The sequence below is a fragment of the Argiope bruennichi genome, chromosome 11, assembly GCF_947563725.1.
Source record: "Argiope bruennichi chromosome 11, qqArgBrue1.1, whole genome shotgun sequence".
Classification (NCBI taxonomy): Eukaryota; Metazoa; Arthropoda; class Arachnida; order Araneae; family Araneidae; genus Argiope; species Argiope bruennichi.
Genome location: NC_079161.1, coordinates 86,817,900 through 86,836,617, shown reverse-complemented (window position 1 = coordinate 86,836,617; position 18,718 = coordinate 86,817,900). Strand labels below are relative to the sequence as shown.

General features: G+C 28.6%; 1 protein-coding gene across 1 annotated transcript in view; it reads right to left on the bottom strand.

Moving 5' to 3' along the window:
* Positions 1 to 18,718, bottom strand: part of LOC129956719 (hemicentin-1-like) — a 224,075-nt gene that overhangs the window by 77,374 nt on the left and 127,983 nt on the right. The window lies entirely within an intron of this gene.

Below are 18,718 nucleotides of genomic sequence, written 5' to 3'. Positions count from 1 at the left end.
TCTTAAAACTACAAAAATGGAAGTTATTTCAAGCACAATCCATCATTTTAAGCTCCGCTCTCTGACGTATTTTGAAGAGAAAAAAAAATATACAAAACTTAATTGCTTAGTATGTTTTTAATTTGCAAGAGATGGCAACAATGATTAAAATTCCTTTCCAACAAAAATAATTCAAATACGAGAGTAAAATTCCAAAAGCAGAAAATGAACATTAAGATTAGTATTTTAAATATATTTTCATTTAATATGTTGAATTACATTAGATTATCTGTACTACAAGTTTTTTTTGTAATGATTTTTTTTAATTAAAAGGAATGATGTCCGATAAAGCTATTGACTAAATAACTTACAATATTTTTATTATGTTAAATTAATTATGGTTGTAAGCTATATTGATAAAAAGGGTATACTCTGTTTTTAATTGATTTCTGTTTACAAATGATTTTATGGTAAATAATTAATCATTTCCTTATCGAAAGCGGTTAGAGCAAGGCATTTCATTATGAATTCTGGTAATTCCTGAATGCCGATGAAGAACACATGGGGAATTTTTTAATGGTTAAGAAATAATTAAAAACGATAGATATAAAATAATCAGAGAAAATGAATCTAGTTTATAAAGACTAACTTCATTTGAGTCTTTACTAAGGCTATTTTGAAACAAATCTAGTAATTTCGAATCGTTTCTGAAAAACGATAGTCTTGTACAACGGTCCCTCGGAATTTTCACATTAAACCAGTAGAAGGAATTTGACCAATGGTGCTTCAAATAAATGTTAAACAAGGTTCTATTTAGTAAATCCTACGTTTACTGAATTATTCTATCCTCAATTTGACAATTTTACCTTTTGTTAAGTTTTCGAACAGAATAATCACAGGGGAAAAACTTTTACAATTAATTAGAATATCTTAATAAAGTTATTTAACAATCAAAGTTTCTTTGTTTCTCCTTTTAGCTGATATCTACTGTTTGAGCTGAGAGATAAGTTTATCTAGATTTTTTTTAATGCCTTCAGAAAAAAAAAATCATATTATATAGATAACATCTGACTTAATCAGAACTATTAAGTAATCTTTGGTTAATAAAAAGTTAATTTCAATTATTTTCTACTAATTTTTCCTTTCTATTTTAACTAAATACTAAACAAAGGTTAACTCTTTTCATATCATGCAAATAATGCATCATTTATGCATATTTTTTTTAAATTCCAACTTGTAAGAAAATTAAGTTCTAAACGCTGTAACTGTTAATAAATGAAAATTATTCATGTTTAGTAAACGGTAAAAAGTTAGCGAATGATATGTCGTTTGACAAAAATGGCTCGTAAGTGTTTTTTTGTATCTTAGGTGTACTAATCTATTTATTACTATATTTGAGTTTTTTGAATTAAAATTATTGTAAGTAAAGATGTTAAGAAATAAAAGCTATTCTTGTTTTTGTTTGTGTTCTCATTATGAAATTTACAAAAGAGAGAGAGAGAGAGAGAGAGATCCAACATACGATTGGAAGAAAAATAATTTAAAATAAAGATAAGAAATTTCTTTGACTTTCGAATAAATAGTATCGGGTATTTTTTCTGCTAAAATTTTTCAAATATAATGCCGCGGAATTTATTTGCTTGCGTTCCATATGGTACGTTTCGGATTTTTAAAATGTAAAAGAAAATTTTAAGAACTTTAGCTATATGTCATGTTTCTAACTCTTCAAAATGCCTCATATTTGAGTAAAGAAAGGATATAAAGTTCATTATTTATCGGAACATAATAATTTTCAAATTTTCTCAAGTCTCAACTTAACAAACCTATTTTTTATAAAACATTCAAAACTTTCATCTTAATGAATCGAAAGTTAAAAATTATTCTCAAAATCTAAATTTGTTTGTAAATGTTGTTTACAATTAAGGCAAATAGTTAAAAATATCATTGAAATTACATTTTGAGTGGTCTATTAAATACAATTTCATAAATAAGTTATTTCTAAAATTTTTGTCTTAACTGTATTACCTTTAAAAAGAATTTCTCACATTTACCAAAAAACAAAAATGCAATCAAGAATTTCCGAATTAGTCTTTCTTTTCTGTCCTTCAAAGAAAAGAAGACAGCGGGAAGAACGAGAACTAACTCAATTTATTAACTCATGAGTTTTAAACATCCATTATTACGGAGATAGAAAGGGGGAGGGGTGCCCCTCGTTTGGAAGCTTTTCACTTTGAGCATTTTCCTGATTGAATAGAAATGGGATTCTGAAAGTTGCCATTCGACAAAAAGAAATTCTTCAACTCCAGTGGAGAAATTTATTGCTTTTATTTCTCGCTCTAATGCCTCTATTTGAAGAGAAACACTTCCAGAAACCTAGGAAACAGTAATTTAATAAAAGCGGAAAGCGATTTATAAACAGAGACAAGAAAGAGTTGAAATTATAAACAATTTTGCTTCGAGCGCTGCTAGGGCAGGTGATGTATTCTGCGTTATTTTATTGGCGAAATTCGATGTATGACATTGTAACGAAAAGCACTGGAAATCTGTTGCATTTTATCTATAGAATCAATATTTACGAAAAACATATTTTGTTAGTGTTGTGTTTTATAATAAATTAGAAAAAAAAAAAAAGAATAGAGAGTAAACAGCATTTTATTTGGCGTTTAGTGAATTTCATTGGCGAAATTCAATATATAGAATTGTAACGAAAAGTTTACGAAAACTGTTTTTTTCATCTGTCCAATGAATCATCAGAATGGAAAACATTTATTGGTAATATTTTCATAAGATTAAGTGGGTCAGTCAGCATGGAATTGTGACGAAAAGTTTACGAAATCTGTTATTTTAATCTATCGAATAAATCATCAGAATGAAAAATCATTTATTGGTAACATTTTCGTCAGGTTAATTGGATCAGTAATTTAAATAAAGTAGAAAAGGATTTGTAAGAAAAATTATAAAAGAGTTAAAATAGTAAACAATATTGCCTCGAGCATTATTATTGAAGTTGCTGAATTCTGTGCAGTTTCATGGGCAATACTCAATGCATGAATTTGTAACGAAAAGCTTTCGAAAGTTTTTATATTTTATGTGTCAAATGAATTAGCAGAATGAAAGAAGAAATACTGGTAATAGTTTTATAAGATATTAAGGAAAATTGTGCATATAGTAACTAATGCTTTCCGTACTATTTGGATATTTTCAATATTGCATGATTCATTAGATTTTTTATTTTATGACACATATAATATTATTTGCACAATTTTCTATATAAAATTCGTTGGATTTAAAGAAAATTGCTTGCAGATGGCAGATATGAATTTAGAATTTATTGAATAATAGAGTATTTAATATTCTTGAATTTATTGAAATGAATATTTAATCATCTTCAATTTATTTGGAGCGTTCAAGCTCATTAATTATGTAAATATATAATTAATGCGATTAAAATCAGATATACACTTCTGTCAAAATCACAATAAAGGAAGATTCTACTTTACTTTTAATTATTCGAGGTATTGCACTTTTGTAACCGAACTATTATAATTGGTTCATGACGGTTTAATGAATATGTGATTATCAAAACTCCATGCATTCGAAAAATCCATTTTTGGAGACGGTGTACTTTGTATAAACACAATAATTAAAATTTTTCTGAAAAAAATTTTAATATGTAGTTTGCGTAATGAAAGTGTTGAAGAGTGTCAAACTTCCATTAAATGTTGAATGTTAATTAATTAAAATGAAAGTATATTCGCTCGTGTGTTTTTTACCACGGTAACTCAAAAAGAAACAGGATAGAAGTATGTTACCACAGGAATTTTAGATAGATATTATCAAAGCTCCACTCTACCATGACGCGTCTGTTTGTTAGTAAGTTCATATTGTTACGAAATTTCCGGGGTTCGTTTGGATAGTGGGGGTTATATGGTGTGGAGAACCCTCCATCAGCAGGCGGAAGTAGAAAATGAAACAACGGCGTTTATTGACACGAAGACACACAGGACAACACAAAGACGGCAACTATATACCGCATAGAAGACGATTATCTTCAGCCGAGACGTGCAGACAACAGCACACAACAGACTCTAATGCAGACGGTAGCGCACAACTTAATTCAGCACTCACTTGACTCCGCCGCTGCTCCGCTAATTTCTGGAAGGCCAGTTCTTTTTGTCGATTCCGACTACTCTGCCCAATTTACAGAAACCTCTGATAGTGCTGACAACTGTAGTAAATTGTACAGTGAAAGATAAGCGGCGTTTCCTTGAATGATGTTAAATAACAGGTATTCTACAGAAATTGGACTTTTATTAATGGCAACAGTGCAATACAGCCGATGAAACGCAGGTATGAACTTGTAATCCTTATCACTTTATTGTGTACGTAGTATAGAGAAAGTGTAGTGTTACGAAATTTCCGGGGTTCGTTTGGATAGTGGATGTTATATGGTGTGAAGAACGCTCAATCACAAGGCGGCAGTAGAAAATAAAACATCGACGTTTATTGACACGAAGACACACAGGACAGCACAAAGACGACAACTATATACAGCACAAAAGAAGATTATCTTCAGCCGAGACGTGCAGTAATAACAGCATACACAGCAGCATATAACAAGATAGACAGACAGTAGCGCACAGCTTGGTTCAACACTAGCTTCACTCCGTCGCTGCTCCGCTTATCTCTGGAAGGCCAGTTTTTTTTACTGTCTATTCCGACTACTCTGCCCTAGCAGCTGCGGCCGCTTCCTTTTATAGGTCTCAGGAGACGGGGCTAGACGCCTCTCAACCAATCAGGAACGTTCGAGGCGTATTTCCGTTCCTACTGGACGGTCGGGAAAATTCTCCATGTTTCGGGTATAATCTATTTTGGCGCCAAAGTCACCAAATGGTCGCCAAGTTTGTCGCCAAGCTCTGGGACCTCCTATGGAACTGACTAAGCTGGGAAGCCGCCTCACAGATTCGTAACAATATTGAGCTATGGATTTTAGTAAGTTTTATTTATACAAAAATTCGGAATGATTATCAATATTAGGATCACATCGGTGAAAGGGAAAAAAGTATTGTTTTAAAGTGCGCTTGGTCAATTTTCTTCATTACACAATTCAGCTAAACGGAAACTTATCTAATTGGCGACTAGTGAGCTTATCTTCAGCCAACTTTTGGGGGCTAGCTAGTTTACAGAGATATTAGCTAAATAATTTTATTTATGTTATATACTTTATCCACGATTAGCTCAAAAAGTATAAGCATAATTTGTGATATGCAATAACATTATATTAGTTTAACACCTTGCACATGTTTTGAAGTTTATGTAAATAAGCATCATTCCTAATGGAATTGAGTCCCATGACATCATAACAACCATCAAAATGAATCTATCTATGCAATCCGTATTCTAATTTCGCTTTGACTTTCATTTCTACACTTTCTGTTTAAGTATGTAAGCTATACAAATAATAAATATAAGTTAACATTCCCAATTTTCAACAATAGAATAAAATCCATTTTTAAAATTATTGATTATATAATTAATAGATTTGAATTTGATTTCAATAATGAAGACTAATATTGAAAATCATGTAAAATAATATATATATATATACATGAAAAATAATGAAAATTCAGAATAAAAGTTGAACAGCAATCAGATTATTATTAAAATAATAAATTTTATTAAATTATTAAAACAAATCATCAATAATGTTTCTGGAAGTCATTCGCAACAATTTTCATTTAATTAAAATTATTAAAAATTGATCCTAGGTGTCCATTTTCCAGCCAACCCAAAGTACATATGTGAAAAATTTTTAATCTCTAATTCAAAGAGTCTGGTCTGTAGAGTGCCAGTACATACTACACTCTTTTACTATTAGAAAATTCAGAAAAAAAAGCAGTTAAAAACGATGAAGAATGGTTAATGTATAAAATATAAAAATTTTGAATTAAATATAAAAGTTCCAACAATTTTGAAATTTTTTACACTTGTGTATTATTGAAAATAATATATTGTTTAAAGATTTTCAGAAACAGATTATCTGTTAATAAATTAATTCTAATAACACCCAATAACACACCTATGGCGCTATCTGGTTATTCAATTTTAGAAAAAAAATTTGATTTTTCCTCAATATTTAAAATAAAGAATTTTAAATTAAATATTAAGTAGGAATAAAATTTTTTTTATAATATAAATATACTTTTCATATATTAATAAAAGCTTGCTTTTAAAACTGTTTTAATTTATTGTATTTATTTCATTTGCATTTCGTAATAATCCAGAAGAGGATTTGAGAAAAAAACTATCTCCATTTTCGGAATTAGTTCTCTTTAAAAAATTTCCATTTCAATTCCAAACAACTTATTTACATAAATATTAATTGGAAGGATTTCTTAAATTATTCAAGAATTCTATAAATATTAATTTTAAAACGGACTGATAAATTGAAAATCTTGTTTATTTTCATTGGAACATATCAGTAAAAAAATTATAGTTAAAATAAATTTTATTGAAATGTATTAATTTTTATTATTGCAGTTTTTTTCATTACTTTTTGATCTTTTTCAAATTCCGAAAAGGAAACGCATTTTTAATTTTAAAGGAGAAAAATGGAAAAAATTATAACTAATTAGAAGAAGTTTCTGACTACTTTTGAATTCACATAACCAAAACATCATCTTTTTAAACATATTTGCATAAAAATAATAGTAAAATAAGAAATATATAAAAAAAGAAGTTTCAAATTTAAAAAAAAAATAATAAGATTTATACTAAGAAAAGGGAAAAAAACTATTCAAAATAATTAAAGCATTTCCCTTTACGAATAAATGTTTGAAAAAAAATATTTCCTAATTTGTAAGAAATGCCATCAATTAAAAATTTTTCAACACCTTTACTGTCTCTCTAATTAATATCTGAAACTGTCTGCTGAAATGAATAATAATATAAACATATTAATTTGATTTACAATTAAAATAAGTACGCCAAACGAAAAATGAATGTGCTAGAAAAAAAAAGCGAGAACATTAAATTTCCGCAATTCTAAACTTTTATTCTCAAAAAAAAAAATAAAGATGAAATATGTTTGCATTATTTTTATAAATTTTTCTTAGAATTTAAAGTCTTTGATGTTCTTGAAATGCTAAAATATGATTTTTTAAATATTGTTTTATTTCTTTGAGATTTTTTTTTGTTTATCTATCTGTTTTAATCTCTTTAATTTTTTTATGATATTATTATGGTCTTTTTTTAAAAAAGGAAATCTGGTAATTTTCTTATAATTTTTCAAATTTATAAGATATTTTCCAATTTGACCAAATTATTGTTTTTGAGATATTTACGTATTTTCATATATCGATTTTTCCCCCAGTCAAATGCTATCTGACTTGGCATTTTATAAATACGTTTAAGTTAATTACAAATATTTATATTACAAATTTTTATTTACATATATAAGTTAATTACATATTTTAATATTATTTATAAATAATATTTATTTATACATTTTTTACAAATATATATATTCAAATCATATTTTATTTTAAATTACAGTTATTATATGTTTCATTTGCTCATTACAGTTGTCTGGTAGAAACTTATAATTAGTATCTCATCAACCCCTACTGAAATAATTAGCTTTTAATCTAATCATCTACCTGATAGTTTTAGATCTTTGCCTCGTTTGATAATCTATACTTGCTAATAAAGACAAATATAAGAATAATTGATCAGATAATTGTAGGAGATTGTAATCAATAATATCATCCAATAATATAAGAAGAAAGAACAGGCATTTATTTTCTATATTCTTCACAGCAGATACAACAGTCAAGTTACTATAGAACCTATAAATCCTGTTATAGAACATATATTTCGAGTATAGAACATATATTTCGAGTATAGAACATATATTTCGAGTATAGAACTACAGAACTCTAGCTACAACAAAACTGAAAACATAGATTATGAGAAAGCTTAATTGTATGGTAAGGGAAACAAACAAAATTTAACCTCTTAAACGGCCTGGCTGCTCTGAAGAATTTTATATTGGTTTTTATGGAAGATGTACTGCTCCTTGTGAGCCATCTGGTAGCCAAAGGTATATAGTTTATCATAATTTATTCATGTAACGGAATGCAATTTTGAATTATCATACTTACATGCACACGAATGGAGAAACGTTCTGATTTCCAGTTTAATAGAATAAATTTCACTGGAATTTACAATTTTTGTCTGTATATCTACAGTATAATTTTGAAGTCAGTCAATCAAGTTCCATCAATCAAACTCTTCATATTTTTAAGCTGTGTCTTTTACTGACAAGCAAAATAAAAAGGAAAATATTTATTTAGACCCATTTAGTTTTAATCAGAACTCTTATTTTCTTTTAAAAAATTAGTATACATTTCCTTTGTAATGATAGGAAATATGAAATTAAACGTTGTTTGGATGCTATCGGTATTTCCGCATTAGCGTTTCTTAACAAATGCCATATAACTTTTATAAAATCAAATTTAGATAATGATTTATTGCAAATAAATTGGATGTACAATATTTCCGAAACTTAATAATGATCTGAGGAGAAAATTATTATTTTTTTAAAGATTTTTTCGTCGCTCCCTTCAAACTACCCTGGGCTCTAAATTTTGCATAAAACTAACGACCAATATTCGAGTGAATAACCCAAAACTCCGTAAATATAGCAAAAATTCCCTTTTACCGAAAACGTATAGCTCCCTAAAGACACACGTTCTTTACAAAATCCCTCTTTTCCAAAGAAACTTAAAACATTTTCCCATTTTTTTTTCTTCTTTTTGGCTCCCAAAAAACTAAATTCTTTTTTTTTTTTTTACTGGCATCTCCTCTGTACCTTCATAAACAAAGGATTATGGTAAATTATTCTTCGACCAGGCGATTAGAAGAGTTACATTGCAAAGTTATGGACGGAATAAAATATCTTTTGGAGCACCCTCTTTGTGACCCCCCCTACCCTTCTCCGCGGAAACAAAATGCGCATAAATTTTTAGTGACATAAGGCACCGATGGGTAAAAGTTAAAGCGGCGTTTCCGAGGATGAGGTTGCTTTCTGATTTTAGAGGGAAAGAAGGATAAGGAGTTATCCTTTAAAGATCACGTGACCTTCCTTTATCATTGGATTGGTGAGCGTATGATTTTAAATTTTCGGCGATTTATGAAGCCCTTCTGATTTGAATATTTTAATATTCGAGGTCCTTTAAGATCATGAATACCATGAGGATAATATGGTCCGATTTGCGTACTGAGGACTTGATCTGAAGGATTTTTAAAAAGCACATCCTAGTTAAATACGCAATTTTAAAAGAAACTAACGGGAGGGGTATCCTCCAAACTTTCTTTTACACTCTCTAATAAAGATGTTATTCCATAGAATATTTTGCAGGGCAGTGGCATAGAGTAATTAGGAAATATCAATTGCGTGAATTTAAATAAAATTTGCGTGAATTTAGCATTTTTACTGAATCTATCATGTGATTCTTGACGAGTTTTTAGTGATTGAACAGTGGTATGTGGTTAATGATATTCAAAATTAAAATTTCTTTCTGATGCCTCTTCCCAACCGACTGGAACAAAAATTTGACACAAAACTGCATTTTTACCCACAAAATCCCATATAAAATTAGATATACTGAAATGACTGTGTTTTAGAATTATCGCATTTACATGTTTCTGAAAGTACAGACCAACAGATAGTCAACCCCTCATTGGATTTGGCTCAAAATTTCATAGGTGTCTACACCATATATATTAAATATATGTGCCGAATTTTATCCATCTAGCTCTTTTAGTTTTGTAGTCATGTTAACTTACATTCAAACAACGAGACAAATTGTCTTCCTTTGAAAGGAGTTTGCTTAAAACTTCACAGAAACCACCAAAATTGTTTTAAAAACCGTTTATCAAATTTCCTCCATGTAACTCAAAGTGTTTTTCAGTTACCTGACAGACTGACTGACAGACAGTTTTCGGACATACGGAGTGTATATTGACAGTCAACTCCTCATTTGATTTGGCTCAAAAATTGATAGGTATCTAAATATGGACTTTATCTACCGAATATTATCTATGACTCAAAGTGCCTGGAGGCCCGAATTTTAAAATTTAATATAAAATATTCTTATCCCATATTCTATGTTGTTTTGAATGATTTTTGCACTTATTTTCTCATAGTATAGCTCCTAATTTGTAGTTATTTGATTTTGATGTTTCTAATTATCAATTTTAGATACAGCCATGAGTATTGACACATAAATAATCATAATATTGATTCAAAACGCCTATCGAATTTCAAAATTTAATTTTAAATATTTCTTATTTAATGTTTTATGACTTTGAATGAAATTAGGTATGACTTTTGAATGACTTTTAGAATTTATGTTAGTTGAATGACTTTTAGAATTTATATTAATTGAATGACTTTTAGAATTTATATTAATTGAATGACTTTTAGAATTCATGTTATTTGAATGACTTTTAGAATTTATATTAATTGAATGACTTTTAGAATTTATGTTATTTGAATGACTTTTAGAATTTATATTAATTGAATGATTTTTAGAATTTATATTAATTGAATGACTTTTAGAATTTATGTTATTTGAATGACTTTTAGAATTTATATTAATTGAATGACTTTTAGAATTTATGTTATTTGAATGACTTTTAGAATTTATATTAATTGAATGATTTTTAGAATTTATATTAATTGAATGACTTTTAGAATTCATGTTATTTGAATGACTTTTAGAATTTATATTAATTGAATGACTTTTAGAATTTATGTTATTTGAATGACTTTTAGAATTTATATTAATTGAATGATTTTTAGAATTTATATTAATTGAATGACTTTTAGAATTTATGTTATTTGAATGACTTTTAGAATTTATATTAATTGAATGATTTTTAGAATTTATATTAATTGAATGACTTTTAGAATTCATGTTATTTGAATGACTTTTAGAATTTATATTAATTGAATGACTTTTAGAATTTATGTTATTTGAATGACTTTTAGAATTTATATTAATTGAATGACTTTTAGAATTTATGTTATTTGAATGACTTTTAGAATTTATATTAATTGAATGACTTTTGGAATTTATGTTATTTGAATGACTTTTTGAATTTATATTAATTGAATGACCTTTAGAATTTATGTTATTTGAATGACATTTAGAATTTATGTGAATTGAATTACTTTTAAAATTTATATTATTTGAATGACTTGGGAATGACTTTCCCAATACCACACACATATTGCACAACATTCAATTTTATTAAACAATATGCGCAGCATAATATTATTGAATATTGATGTACAATTTTTGTACATTGTACATGTGTAATATTGTGTAAGGGGCTGTGCTATCTGGGGTATTAGGGTTGCATGTGATTGTAGGAAAACATCTTTTCACCTTTTAAAAGAGTAATCAATTGCATTTCAAAAAAAAAAAAAAAACATTTTTCGACTTCTTACACAGTTTCTTGAAATTCGAGAAATATTTAAATGTTATTCACTTCTTGAAATTTTTTAAAAATTGGTACGCAATTCCTGTATTCGATATTCTAATTTATTTATAATTTTTCAATTATTTTGAGGTAATTTATTCAAACATTTTTCTTTAATTTTAAAAAAGAAAAATAACTATCAAAATACCTATCATTGTAGATTGTTTTTTGTTAATTAATAATTTTCTAGATGCAAATATAATTTCTTTTGACTAGTTGAGTGAAAGAAATAAAACGTTTTGCAGCAAATTAGGAACTGAATATATTTTAAATATTTTATCCTTCGAGTTCTTTTTAAATGCTCCAAGCTACGTATGGTTAACAGAAACGGAAGAAAATTATATATATATATGTATACAAACACTGTTTTTTTTTAATTGCTGTAATCGATGCTATATTTTCTTTGTGATTTTCACCTCTGAAAAATTATGCTTGCATTGGTTTATATTGATATACTTATTAAAATTAATTTTTAAATGGTTTTCTATTAAAAGTGTTGGATATTTACTTTCTCGTATATGTAATATAGACAAAATATAATAAACATTAAACAATTCGAAATCGAGATTTCGACGAATTCCAAGTTTTCAACCTCCTTGAATTCGAAAAATACATTTTTCGAAAATATCCGCTTGCCTCCCTATGACAAAGATAACTCTAGAACCCTTTTATCTAGACGAATGAAATTTGGTATTCTGTCTTTTACAACAAATTTGTATATTCTATCAAATTTTGAGCAAACTCCGCTCAGAAGTTTGTCTATTCGGTTCTTACAACGAATTTGTATATTCTATCAAATTTTGAGCAAAATAACCTTTAGAAGTTTGTCTATCTGACCCTTACAACAAATTTGTATATTCTATCAAGTTTTGAACAAAATCCGCTCAGATGTTTGTCTATCCGGCTCTTACAACAAATTTGTATATTCTATCATATTTTGAGCATCATCCGCTCAGAAGTTTGTTTATCCGGCTCTTCGAATATAAATTAACACGATAATTACAAAATGAATCTGGCTAGGAGAACGAAATATAGTGCACACATTTAATTTTTCTATTGCAGACACCTGTTAAATTTTGAGCCACATCGAATGAGGGGTTGACGGTCTATCGGTCTGTACTTTCAGAAACATGTAAACTTGGTAACTCAAAAACGCAATGAGTTAAATACATCAAATTTGGTGTGGGATTTTTTGTCTACAAGTGTAGCTTTTTAACAAATTTTTGTGTCAATCGACGAGGAAAAACGTGTATAAAACAGACATTTGATTTTCCGTTACTATTACCCGTATTCCAGGGAAAAATCGCCAAATAACTCGCCAAGAATGACACTATAGATTCAGTTTAAATGCTAAATTCACACCAAAAGTTAATATTTCTTAATTATTGTGCGTCAGAGAATATTTTAGAAAATTTTGGGGAAACAATTCATTTTGGTTTTCTTGTTAAATGGACGTTATAAAACTCCTATTTCACCAGCAACACAAATATATATTTTACAATATTATACAACAATCGCAATATTTTATCATAAAAAATGATAAATATAAAATGTTGCGCAATGATATACTTTAGTTAATGAAACACCTCTTCCAATAAAATGTTTTTCATCAACTAAATCCCTTAATATGATTTATCTTATTTTCTCTGTCTGAAACTTTCTAATAACTAACACTTAGTTCACAATGTTAGCAATTTCTGATAAGCCTTTTCAATGCAAACAAACAATTTGAGACTATACCAAATTGGAAGCTCTTAAAATAAATCGAAAAATAGTTTTATGTTATTTTTTTTCTTTTTAAGTTAGCAAATATTATTTTTATAAAAACCTTTTGATTGACTTTTAAGTAAACAACAATAAAAATAAATTAAAACTTGTTTTTGAGTTTCTCAAAACGTACCTAGGCATATCATTTATTCTACAGCAAGAATGTAAATATTTACAAGTAGATATTTTTGAATTATCTTAAACAAATATTTTTAAGCCCAACTTTCAAAATTGCGGCCCACATGATATATTATATTTCTATGCAAATGCTAATACTTTAATCCATGCATTTTCAAACATAATTTTATAAATTTTTCTTATCTTCAGTGAGTTAAAAACCTTAAAATGATGTAAAAGTTTATTTAATTTTGTGTTTTGAAATTGAGAATTTTAAGTATTTTCAAGCAATTTTTATAGAGATTGATACTTAACTTACTTTTCGTACTTAATATACAGAAAAAAAAAAACAATTACAAAACACCGAAATAGGAGCGTTGCTTGATTTAAATTTTCTCATATCCAATATTTTTAACATAAAAATTATTATTGTATAAAACAGAAAATTGTTTCATGTTTTGAAGCATATTCAAATGTAATGAAAATGTCAATAAAAGCAGACGATTATTTAAAAACTGCTAACATTTGATCTTTTTTATATCGATAAATCAAATCGATAGTTATTTCTGATTTAAATTGTTAATCGTTTGCTTTTACTTTTTTATTTCAGTGTTTTTCAAGAAATATGTTCAAGTTATCTGGCAAGAGTTCTTTGATTATATTTTCGTTCTTCAACAACAACAAACAACAATAAAGAAAAATGCTGCTGATATTGTAAAGAAATATTTTTTTTCAAACCAATATAAAAAAAATTTTTAAATATATATTTGAGAAATAAAAGAAAATGATCAAATTTTTAAGGCAGAGTAGTTAAACTTCTTAGAGAAAATAACGTTCAACGACGGAATATCTGTAAATTTCCTTATTTTAAAATTATCTATTGTATGAAACATTTTATTAAATTTTGAAAATTTTAAACTTAATTAATGATAAGAAAAGATGCAAAAAAAATCATTGAAAAGTTAAAATAATGAATTTTAAGATGGTATAAAAATATTTCTTGGGACATAAATAGTTCCGAAATTACTGTGGAAAAACTGCATAATTTGAATTAACTTATATATAATTGACGATTTAATTAACTATCGTGCTTTGAAAATTGATAGTATTTTATTCCCTATCTTAAATAATGAATGTGTAATTCCACCAAGAGCAAATTCATATAAAAATGTATTCTTATAAAAATATACACATAGTAATTTTTTAAATTACGAGCCACAAAAAATTTTAACTATGTCAAGATATATTTGGAAATAAAAGAAAAGTTTGAGTTAGTTGTTTTCCATTTCGCAGTTACGCGGTGGGATATTTCTTAAATGAACTTCGTATTCTTAAATTATTTCCGCATATCAAGGTTCCCGTTCCTGTTGATAATCTCTCTACAGGTTTTATGTCGTATAATCAATGGAAAATCGACTAACAGGTTTTTTAAAGACACCAGTAATTAGATAGACTGCTAAAAAGACGTAGAATTACTTCCAGTAAAGTGTTTAATTAAATATATTAAACACTTTACTGGAAATTAAACAGTACTTAAACAAATTACTTTAATTAAACACTTATTAAAGTTTTTAATTAAAGATATTAAAAGACGTTTAAATATCCTCACCATATATTAACAAGTAAAAATAGGATAAATGAAGAATAAAACTAAGGATGACACGAGGAATTGTGTTGATTTGTCAATTTGTGGGTGTGTCACGGAGTTCTTGAACTCAAGGTTCTTAACCTCCAGATAGAACATTAACTAGAGCAATAGCATGACATTGAGATTATTTAGTAAGTTGAACCTGGAAATGGGGATGCCTTATTCAAGAAAAAGCGCCTAATTGAATGAATTGCCTTTTATTAATAATAATGATTAAACAAGAATTTTGATTTTGGATATAGAAGAAAAAATTAGCATGGCCGAAAGTAACACAAGCCCGATTGCAATAAAAAATATTCAGGATGCTTCTTGGAAGAATTTTTCAACATATGGATATAGAAGAAACAATTAGCTATTGGAGATAACATATTCCTGACATAATAGGTGATTCAACCAGGAACTTCCAGGACACGGCATAATCAGCTTGTGGATATAAAAAGAATATTAGCCCCTACCAGATGTAATACATGCGTGGCATTGTAACCAGAATCCTTTTGATACACAAAGACTAACTCAAAAGATATAAAACAACGTTTATTAGGATGCCAAATACCACGAGTTTCAGGTGAATATAGAAAGGCTTCAAAGGCTGATTAGATGAAACGCAAATTCCGGGAATGTAGGGAAAAGCTATATAATATTTAGTATTGATTAAATGTTGCATTTCAGTGTTCACAAAATGTATATAAGAGATTGAATGAACCCTGCTGAAACCATATTTTAATATAAGACAAAAGCTACTTTCATTGATTTTGGCAAAATTTTCTTTGCAAAAATCTGGCAATTCCGTTCGGCAAAACGGGCAAAAGTGAGCTGTTCAAAATTCCGAACAAAATATTTACAGCAAATCTTTCTAACTGGAATTTTTGATGCCAAGTAGCTGTCGATGGGTTTTTGTAATTAATATCTACGGACGATTCACTTTGTTTTTCAGAGCTCTTTCTTTTCAGAAGTTTCCACAAGCTGTTTTAAATTTAGCTAGTATTACAGCGTCAATCGAACAAATCTGTACTAATATCGAAAAATATCTAGTACAGAATTGTTTTGAGAAGTTTTTAGGGTGAAACTCTCTACTGCCTTAATTTCAAATCCTCTTGTCTTCTTTTAATTCTTTTGTTGTTGCTTCTCCCCCTTGGATTAAACGCCAATTCAAACCAAGCCCAAGAGATCGGAGAACGAGGGGTGCAGTAGCTTCTGAGCGTGAAGACCCATGAGAAGCCAAAGGGCAGAAGTCTGACTTTAGCTCATATGAAGACAACACTCACTTGCACAACTCCTTTACTTTAACACGCCTCACAGATAGAACACAGGGAAAAGAACGACCGTGTGCGAACTAGGACTCGAGCCCGCGACGCCCAGATCAAGAGGAAGACGCGCTACCCTTCGGCTAGAACGCCGGAAATTTAATTCTTACAGACATATATGAATTAAAGAATCCTAATTTCGCCAACTCTTTCTGGGTAACAAAAAAGAGATTACATTTTGCAATACTGTAGCAAATCTATTAGGGATTAAATAGAATAATTTTGTTCCACTAATAAATAATATTGCATTTCAAAATTCTTTAGTCCATTTATTGTACTATTTTAAGTAAAGTCACATTAAACTTCTAATTTAGGAGCTAAGTAAATTTTTATAGCTTTATGCACTTAAACACATTAAAATTTCCTTGATAGATTTTTGTTTTGCGAAAATAGCACGAGAATACATAGTTCTCTTATCGCGTAGGAGTATTTACTGACATTTTGAATATGGAAAAATCCCTTTTATTTCGGAAATAACTCAACTTTACGGGAAATTAAAATTCAGAACGAGTTTGTAATTTAATTTTGAACTATATTTTAAAAGCCCACGTAAATTCACTCAAGTCACGCAAGTTGTTTTTGAAATGGCAGGAAAATCGAAACGAAAAAATACAGTTGTCTTAAAATATTTAAAACTCTTTTCGTTTTAATATATTACATTTTATAAAATAGAGTTAGTGCAGAGCTAAAGGGCTGATAGTGAAGCCTCTAATAATAAGTAAGTTCCTTTTCTCGAAAGGGAAAAATAAACTTTTCAGTAAAAAACAGCAACAATAACAATTTTTAATATCTTATTCAAATATTTTTTATGAATTTCTCGAATATATAAATATATAACTTCTCGAATATATAAAAATATAAATAGAAAATATCGCAATCGTCAAATAATAAGAATTCGAAAATTTGATGAATTACCAAGAATCAAATCTTCATGTGATCATAAAACACATTTTATCTGGTTGTCTATCTGAGTACAGATGAGCAAGATATCCATAAAAGGTATAACGCTAGACGGATAACATTTAAATTTAGCATTTAACCTTTTAACATAATATTTAACATTTATTAACACACAACATTTAACATGTATTAACATTTAACATTTATTAACACATAACATTTAACATGTGTTAACATTTAACATTTATTAACGCATAACATTTAACATGTATTAACATTTAACATTTATTAACACATAACATTTAACATTAACGCATATTTAAAATCCGAAGTGTAAATCTATATCAAATTTTAAGCAAAATCCGACAAGAGCTTGATTGTCTGTTGGTCGTACGTTTCAGTGCATATAAATATGATATTCAAATATGCAAAGACTTAAACAAATGAAATTTGGTAACAGTTATAATATTTGAAAAGTATATTTTTATCAAACCTCGAAAGAAATCTTTAAAACAGTTAAATGTCTATGAATTTGTATGTCCGCTGTGGCATTACTTAAGATTTACAGTTTTTCTGTGAATGACTAGAGTCAATATCTTTAACATGTAGAATGCGAAAAAGTTTCGGGAGAACTCTCCCGATAGTTTCGTTCTAAAAGTAAAATAATTGAAGATCACATTATGAGAAAATGGAAAAAAAGTTTAACCGAAAACTTTAAAAATTTACAGAAACCTCTGATAGTGCTGACAACTGTAGTAAATTGTACAGTGAAAGATAAGCGGCGTTTCCTTGAATGATGTTAAATAACAGGTATTCTACAGAAATTGGACTTTTATTAATGGCAACAGTGCAATACAGCCGATGAAACGCAGGTATGAACTTGTAATCCTTATCACTTTATTGTGTACGTAGTATAGAGAAAGTGTAGTGTTACGAAATTTCCGGGGTTCATTTGGATAGTGGATGTTATATGGTGTGAAGAACGCTCAATCACCAGGCAGCAGTAGAAAATAAAACATCGACGTTTATTGACACGAAGACACACAGGACAGCACAAAGACGACAACTATATACAGCACAAAAGAAGATTATCTTCAGCCGAGACGTGCAGCAATAACAGCATACACAGCAGCATATAACAAGACAGACAGACAGTAGCACACAGCTTGGTTCAATACTAGCTTCACTCCGTTGCTGCTCTGCTTATCTCTGGAAGGCCAGTTTTTTTACTGTCTATTCCGACTACTCTGCCCTAGCAGCTGCGGCCGCTTCCTTTTATAGGTCTCAGGAGGCGGGACTAGAAGCCTCTCAACCCATCAGGAACGTTCGAGGCGTATCTCCGTTCCTACTGGACGGATCGGGAAAATTCTCGATGTTTCGGGTATAATCTATTTTGTCGCCAAAGTCGCCAAGTTTGTCGCCAAGGTCCGGGACGCTCCGACGCGACACCGGA